This window comes from Staurois parvus, unplaced genomic scaffold, assembly GCF_062004578.1.
Source record: "Staurois parvus isolate SC_StPar_1 unplaced genomic scaffold, SC_StPar_1.0 ptg001697l, whole genome shotgun sequence".
NCBI classification, from domain to species: domain Eukaryota; kingdom Metazoa; phylum Chordata; class Amphibia; order Anura; family Ranidae; genus Staurois; species Staurois parvus.
In genome coordinates, this window is record NW_028319493.1 from 123311 (window position 1) to 132641 (window position 9331).

A 9331-nucleotide genomic window follows, 5' to 3' on the forward strand; every position below is an offset into this window, starting at 1 on the left:
GCTCCGCCTCCTCCTCCTCCCCCTCATGTCGGGGATTTCAGGTCACAGATGGTGTCACTGATGGTGTCGGAGGGTTCATGTGAGCTCCATTCACCTTCTACAATCACATTGTAACATCTCCAATCACTGACCTGCCCGCTGGAGGATGCACACGCGTGTTGTCACGTCTGCAACAAAGTAACCCGAGGAAGTTCTCGGACACGGGACAGGCGCACACGCTGACCAACCATGTGAAGGACACCCGATGCAGCACCAGTCACATGTCAGAGATCACATGACACCCCACTCTGTCACCAACCCAGTGCAAGGTCCTAATGATCAGCAGGGACAAGGGGTGGGCAGGAGGGGCAGCTGCCCCAGGTGCAGAGAAGCATTCAGGGTGGTACACCCATACTCTGGTGGGGGAGGGGGGGGGGGCAATTCTGGATTCTTGCCGCGGGCGCTGGGTGACCCTGTCCTGGAGACTGAATAGTAGCCTTCCGATGCCGGAGTCACCATTCAAGTATTTGTAGACTGTGACCGTGTCTCCTCATACGCTTCTCTCCTCCAGCGGGAACAAGTTCAATGTTTATAGTCCTTCCTCATAACTGGGGTCCTCCATCACCACCCAACTGGGGTCCTCCATCACCAAATAACTGGGGTCCTCCATCACCACATAACTGGGGTCCTCCATCACCACATAACTGGGGTCCTCCATCACCACCCAACTGGGGTCCTCCATCACCACATAACTGGGGTCCTCCAACACCACATAACTGGTGTCCTCCATCACCACATAACTGGTGTCCTCCATCACCACATAACTGGGGTCCTCCATCACCACCCAACTTGGGTCCTCCATCACCACATAACTGGGGTCCTCCATCACCAAATAACTGGGGTCCTCCATCACCACCCGACTAGGGTCCTCCATCACCACATAACTGGGGTCCTCCATCACCACATAACTGGTGTCCTCCATCACCACATAACTGGTGTCCTCCATCACCACATAACTGGTGTCCTCCATCACCACATAACTGGGGTCCTCCATCTCCCATAACTGAGGTTCTCCATCCCCCATAACTGGGGTCCTCAATCTCCCATAACTGAGGTCCTCCATCTCCCATAACTGAGGTCCTCCATCCCTCATAACTGAGGTCCTCCATCCCCCATAACTGAGGTCCTCCATCTCCCATAACTGAGGTCCTCCATCTCCCATAACTGAGGTCCTCCATCCCTCATAACTGAGGTCCTTCATCCCCCATAACTGGGGTCCTCCATCTCCCATAACTGAGGTCCTCCATCCCCCATAACTGAGGTTCTCCATCCCCCATAACTGGAGTCCTCCATCCCCCATAACTGAGGTCCTCCATCTCCTATAACTGAGGTTCTCCTTCCCCCATAACTGAAGTCCTCCATCTCCTATAACTGAGGTTCTCTATCCCTCATAACTGGGGTCCTCCATCCCCCATAACTGAGGTCCTCCATCTCCTATAACTGAGGTCCTCCATCTCCTATAACTGAGGTCCTCCATCCCCCTTAACTGAGGTCCTCCATCTCTCATAACTGAGGTTCTCCAGCCCCCATAACTGGGGTCCTCCATCCCCCATAACTGAGGTTCTCCATCCCCCATAACTGGAGTCCTCCATTACCCATAACTGAGGTCCTCCATCTCCTATAACTGAGGTTCTCCATCCACCATAACTGAAGTCCTCCATCTCCTATAACTGAGGTCCTCCATCCCCCATAACTGAGGTCCTCCATCTCCTATAACTGAGGTTCTCCATCCCCCATAACTGGGGTCCTCCATCTCCCATAACTGAGGTCCTCCATCTCCCATAACTGAGGTCCTCCATACCCCATATCTGAGGTTCTCCATCTCCTATAACTGAGGTTCTCCATCCCCCATAACTGGGGTCCTCTATCCCCCATAACTGAGGTCCTCCATCCCCCCAAACTGGGGTCTTTCATCCCCCATAACTGAGGTCCTCCATCTTCTATAACTGAGGTTCTCCATCCCCCATAACTGGGGTCCTCCATTCCCCATAACTGAGGTCCTCCATCTCCTATAACTGAGGTTCTCCATCCCCCATAACTGAAGTCCTCCATCTCCTATAACTGAGGTTCTCTATCCCTCATAACTGGGGTCCTCCATCCCCCATAACTGAGGTCCTCCATCTCCTATAACTGAGGTCCTCCATCCCCCATAACTGAGGTCCTCCATCCCCCATAACTGGGGTCCTCCATCCCCCTTAACTGAGGTCCTCCATCTCTCATAACTGAGGTTCTCCAGCCCCCATAACTGGGGTCCTCCATCCCCCATAACTGAGGTTCTCCATCCCCCATAACTGGAGTCCTCCATTACCCATAACTGAGGTCCTCCATCTCCTATAACTGAGGTTCTCCATCCACCATAACTGAAGTCCTCCATCTCCTATAACTGAGGTCCTCCATCCCCTAAAACTGGGGTTCTCCATCCCCCATAACTGAGGTCCTCCATCTCCTATAACTGAGGTTCTCCATCCCCCATAACTGGGGTCCTCCATCTCCCATAACTGAGGTCCTCCATCTCCCATAACTGAGGTCCTCCATCTCCCATAACTGAGGTCCTCCATACCCCATATCTGAGGTTCTCCATCTCCTATAACTGAGGTTCTCCATCCCCCATAACTGGGGTCCTCCAACTCCCATAACTGAGGTCCTCCATCTCCCATAACTGAGGTCCTCCATACCCCATATCTGAGGTTCTCCATCTCCTATAACTGAGGTTCTCCATCCCCCATAACTGGGGTCCTCTATCCCCCATAACTGAGGTCCTCCATCCCCCCAAACTGGGGTCTTTCATCCCCCATAACTGAGGTCCTCCATCTTCTATAACTGAGGTTCTCCATCCCCCATAACTGGGGTCCTCCATTCCCCATAACTGAGGTCCTCCATCTCCTATAATTGAGCTCCTCCATCCCCCATAACTGAGGTCCTCCATCCTCCATAACCGAGGTCGTCCATCCTCCATAATTGAGCTCCTCCATCCCCATAATCGAGGTCATCCATCCTCCATAACCGGGGTCCTCCATCCCCCATAGCTCATGTCCACCGCCCCCCACCATATATGATGTTGGTGTGGTGAGTAATAATGAAGGCACCTCAGTAAGTCCTCAAACGTTCGGCTTGTGAACATTCAGTGGTGCAAAGGTGGGTATTCACACCCAAACGGGCTGAGGGGAACAAAAAACTGACAGATCGCCATACCAACGCAAGTGATGTTGCTGCTGCGATCTCCCCCGCTGTGCTATTGTGTTCCTGCAGGGGGATGGATATACATGGAGCTCAAATGGCACACACCCCTCCAGACTGCGGCCATGCACGATGACGTCACTGCCTGGACGCCGACCTGGTGTTTGCACACTTGCGTCTTCAGGGGAAAGCGGAAATGGCAGAGACATCATTATGAGGCTTTGTAGAAAATTACCCGCCATGACACATAAAAGGATCCTGAGCACCAAGCTGTCCACGAAGTTACATAGTTAGTCTGGTTGAAAAAGGTCCATCCAGTTCAACAACCCAACGTGACGTCATCGCGCACAGCAAAACTCCGAGTGTGTCATTTGAGCTCTATGTATATCCATTCCCATGTAATTGCGCTGTGTGTGTGCTCAAATGGCACACACCTCTCCAGACTGCGGCCATGCGCGATGACGTCACTGTCTGGATGCCAACCTGGTGTTTGCACACTTGCGTCTTCAGAGGAAAGCGGAAATGGCAGAGACGCCTTATGGAGGCTTTGTATAAGATTACCCACCATGACACATAAAAAGATCCTGAGCAGCAAGCTGTCCAGGAAGTAACACCCAGGGTGACGTCATCGTGCACAGCAAAAGTCAGAAGCAGAGTGTGCCATTTGAGCTCTATGTATATCCATTCCCATGTAATTACTCTCTGTGTGTGCTCAAATGGCGCACACCCCTCCAGTCTGCGGCCATGCGTAATGACGTCACTGCCTGGACACCGGCCTGATGTTTTGCACACTTGCATCTCCAGGGGAAAGTGGAAATGGCAGAGACATCTTATGAGGGCTTTGTAGAAGATTACCCGCCATGGCAAATAACAGGATCCTGAGCAGCAAGCTGTCCAGGAAGTTACATAGTCTGGCTGAAAAAAGACAAATGTCCATCCAGTTCAACCACCCAGGGTGACGTCATCGCGCACAGCAAAACTCCAAGTGTGCTTTTTAAGCTCTATGTATATCCATTCCCATGTAATTGTGCTGTGTGTGTGCTGAAGTGGCACACACCCCTCCAGACTGCGGCCATGCACAATGACATCACTGCCTAGACGCCGACCTGATGTTTTGCACACTTGCGTCTTCATGTCAAAGTGGAAATGGCAGAGATGTCATTATGAGGCTTTGTATAAGATTACCCACCATGGCACATAACAGGATCCTGAGCACCAAGCTGTCCAGGAAGTAACACCCAGGGTGACGCCATCGCGCACAGTTACATAGTTAGTCTGGCTGAAAAAAGACAAATGTCCATCCAGTTCAACCATCCAGCGTGACGTCATCACGCACAGCAAAACTCCGAAGCGGTGTGTGCCATTTGAGCTCTATGTATATCCATTCCCATGTAATTGCGCTGTGTGTGCGCTCAAATGGCACACGACCCTCCAGACTGCGGCCATGCGCGATGACGTCACTGCCATGTAATTGCGTTGTCTGTGATTTCATACATTTTTAAGGGTTCGTGCACTTTGGAGATCTTTTCCTTTGTGTGATTGCGGCTTGCTGTGCGGACTCCTCGGCTGATACCGGAGTCGTTGTTTCGGGGGTCCCAATTCCTGGAGGTCAGTGTCAGCGGATTGACGTTGCTATAGGGATAAAAACAAGGGGGTTCGGGGCTGGATGGTGGGGTCAAACCATCTGGAAAGTGACCTGTTTGCTCACAAATTTGTTTTGCTTCCCCGAAATACCTCAATTAAGGGAAATAGCACATTATGGCCACTAGATGGAGGTGGAGATCCAAGGAAATCAACCTATTAGGTCAAATACAGTCGGTGTTGGTGGTGGGCGGGGGAATGCTGGCGACATTCGTCCAATGAATAGACCCCAAAGTGTAAAAAGTATCTAAACCATCAGACAGCAATGATCACCGATGATAATTAAAGAGGTAACAACCATCATCTCCTGTATCCATATAGAAATAAATAAAACAGGGTCTGGAACTGTCCATCATCCACCAAAACATCGTCCTTGGAGATAAAGTGCTCGGTACAAGATGTGCCTTGTTACCCCCCCTCCTTGCAACGACTGATGGGATCCCTGAAGAAGTCACGTGACTAGAGACGCAACGTGTTGGGGCGGAGCTGGAAAAACGAAGCTAATTCCATTCCATGGGGTTGTACTGAGCGCAGTGAGGCTTTGTTTACATTTGGCATTGGATGCGCTTTTTTAAAGCTCTGAATGCCAATCGCAGCCCCTCGTCACTAAATAAAGTGCTGTTCACACGCTGTGTTTGCTTTGCTTCATAAATGACCCCCAGTGTCGCTTTCTTGGTGGGGCACTAGCAAAACTGGGGGTTACTATTGAACTGGGGATCTGCACAGCTGGTGGTACTACTGAGCGGGGGATCAGCAGAGCTGGGGGTACTACTCAGTGGGGCATCAGCAAAGCTGGGGGTACTACTGAGCTGGGGATCTGCAGAGGTGGGGGTAATACTGATCTGGGGATCTACAGAGCTGAGGTTACTACTGAGTGGGGGATTAGCAAACTTGGGGGTACTACTGAGTGGTTGATCAGCAGAGCTGGGGTTACTACTGAGCGGGGGATCAACATAGCTGGGGGTTACTACTGAGAGGGGGATTAGAAAAGCTGGGGGTACTACTGAGCTGAGGATCTGCAGAGCTGAGGGTACTACTGAGTGGGGGATCAGCAGAGCTGGGGTTACTACTGAGTGGGGGATCAGCAGAACTGGGGATTACTACTGAGTGGGGAATAAACAAAGCTGGGGGTAACTATTGAGCTGGGGATCTGCACAGCCGGTGGTACTACTGAGCGGGGGATCTGCAGAGTGCAGAGCTGGTGGTACTACTCAGTGGGACATCAGCAAAGCTGAGCGTACTACTGAGCTGGGGATCTGCAGAGGTAGGGGTAATACTGATCTGGGGATCTACAAAGCTGAGGTTACTACTGAGTGGGGGATCAGCAAAGCTGGGGTTACTACTGAGCTGAGGATCTGTGGAGCTGAGGGTACTACTCAGTGGTACATCAGCAGAGCTGGGGGTTAATACTGAGCTAGGGATCTGCAGAGCTGGGGATTATTACTGAGTGGGGAATTAGCAAAGCTGGGGATTACTACTGAGTGGGGGATCACCAGAGCTGGGGGTTACTACTGAGCGGGGGATCAGCAGAGCTGGGGGTCACTACTACTGAGTGGGGGATCAGCAGAGCGGGGGGTAATACTGAAAGGGGGATGAGCAGAGCCGGGGGTAATACTGAGTGAGGGATCAGCAGAGCCGGGGGTAATCCTGAGCGGGGGATCAGCAGAGCCGGAAGTAATACTGAGCGGGAGATCAGCAGAGCGGGGGGTAATACTGAGCAGGGAATAAGCAGAGTGGGGGGTAATACTGAGCGAGGGGTCAGCAGAGTCGGGGTTAATACTGAGCTTGGGATCAGCAGAGCCGGGGTTAATACTGAGCGGGGGATCAGCAGAGCCGGGGGTAATACTGAGCGGGGGATCAGCAGAGCCGGGAGTAATACTGAGCGGGGGATCAGCAGAGCCGGGGGTAATACTGAGCGGGGGAGCAGCAGAGCCAGGGGTAATACTGAGCGGGGAGTAATACTGAGCGAGGGATCAGCAGAGCCAGGGGTAATACTGAGCGGGGAATCAGCAGAGCAGGGGGTAATACTGAGCAGGGGATCAGCAGAGCCAGAAGTAATACTGAGCGGTGGATCAGCAGAGCAGGGGGGACTACTGAACGGGGGAATAGCAGCAGAGCCGGGGGTAATACAGAGCGAGGGATCAGCAGAGCATGGGGTAATACTGAGCGAGGGATCAGCAGAGGTGAGGGTAATACTGAGCGGGGGATCGACAGAGCCGGGGGTAATACTGAGCGGGGGATCAGCAGAGCGGGGGATAATACTGAGCGGGGGATCAGCAGAGCGGGGGGTAATACTGAGCGAGGGGTTAGCAGAGTCGGGGTTAATACTGAGCTTGGGATCAGCAGAACCGGGGGTAATACTGAGCGGCGGATCAGCAGGGCCAAGGGTAATACTGAGCGGGGGATCAGCAGAGCCGGGGGTAATACTGAATGGGGGAGCAGCAGAGTCAGGGGAAATACTGAGTGGAGGAATGAGCAGAGCGGGGGGTAATACTGAGCGAGGGGTCTGCAGAGCTGGGGGTAATACTGAGCGGGGGATCAGCAGAGCGGGGGGTAATACTGAGTGAGGGGTCAGCAGAGCTGAGGTTAATACTGAGCTTGGGATCAGCAGAGCCGAGGGTAATACTGAGCGGAGGATCAGCAGAGCCGGGGGTAATACAGAGTGGGGGAGCAGCAGAGTCAGGGGAAATACTGAGCAGGGGATAAGCAGAGCGGGGGTAATACTGAGCGGGGGATCAGCAGAGCCAGGGGTAATACTGAGCGGGGATCAGCAGAGCCGGGGGTAATACTGAATGGGGGAGCAGCAGAGTCGGGGGAAATACAGAGCGGGGGATAAGCAGAGCGGGGGGTGATACTGAGCGAGTGGTCTGCAGAGCCAGAGGTTATACTGAGTGGGGGATCAGCAGAGCGGTGGGTAATACTGAGTGGAGGATCGGCAGAGCCCGGGGGGGTAATACTGAGCGGGGGATCAGCAGAGCCCGGGGGGAGGTAATACTGAGCGGGGGATCAGCAGAGCCTGGGGGGGTAATACTGAGCGAGGGATCAGCAGAGCCCAGGGGGGTAATACTGAGCGGGGGATCAGCAGACCCCGGGGGGGAGGGAATACTGAGCGGGGGATAAGCAGAGCCCAGGGGGGTAATACTGAGTGGGGGATCAGCAGAGCCCGGGGGAGGTAATACTGAGTGGGGGATCAGCAGAGCCGGGGGGGTAATACTGAGCGGGGGATAAGCAGAGCCGGGGGTAATACTGAGCGGGGGATCAGAGGAGTCGAGGGGGTAATACTGAGTGGGGGATCAGCAGAACCGGGGGGGTAATACAGAGCGGGGGATCAGCAGAGCCGGGGGGTAATGCTGAGCGGGGGATCAGCAGAGCCAGGGGAATAATACTGAGCAGGGGATCAGCAGAGTGGGGGTAATACTGAGCGGGGGATCAGCAGAGCCCTGGGGGGTAATACTGAGCGGGGGATCAGCAGAGCCCGGGGGGGTAATACTGAGCGTGGGAACAGCAGAGTGGGGGTAATACTAATCGGGGAATCAGCAGAGCTGGGGGTAATACTGAGCGGGGGATCAGTAGAGCGGGGGTTAATACTGATCGGGGAATCAGCAGAGCGGGGGGTAATACTGAGCGGGGGATTAGGAGAGCGGGGGGGTAATACTGAGCGGGGAATAAGCAGAGCTGGGGGTAATACTAAGCTGGGGATCAGCAGAGCCTGGGGGGGGGGTAATACTGAGCGGGGGATTAGCAGAGCCGAGGGTAATACTGAGCGGGGGATCAGCAGAGCCCGGGGGGGTAATACTGAGCGGGGTATCAGCAGAGCTTGGGGGGGTAATACTGAGCAGGGGATCAGCAGAGCCCAGGGGGGGGGTAATACTGAGCGGGGGATCAGCAGAGCTGGGGGGGGTAATACTGAGCAGGGGATCAGCAGAGCCCGGGGGGGTAATACTGAGCGGGGTATCAACAATGTCCGGGGAGGTAATACTGAGCGGGGGATCAGCAGAGACCGGTGGGGGTAATACTGAGCGGGGGATCAGAGGAGTCGGGGGGGTAATCCTGAGTGGGGGATCAGCAGAGCTGGGGGGGTAATACTGAGTGGGGGATCAGCAGAGCCGGGGGGGTTATACTGAGCAGGGGATCAGCAGAGCCCGGGGGTAATACTGAGCGGGGGATCAGCAGAGCCCGGGGGGGGGGGGTAATACTGAGCCGGGGATCAGCAGAGTGGGGGTAATACTAATCGGGGAATCAGCAGAGCTGGGGGTAATACTGAGCGGGGGATCAGCAGAGCGGGGGGTAATACTGATCGAGGAATCAGCAGAGCGGGGGGTAATACTGAGCGGGGGATCAGGAGAGCTGGGGGGTAATACTGAGCGGGGAATAAGCAGAGCCCTGGGGAGGTAATACTGAGCGGGGGATCAGCAGAGCCCGGGGGGTAATACTGAGCGGGGGATCAGCAGAGCCTGGGAGGGTAATACTGAGC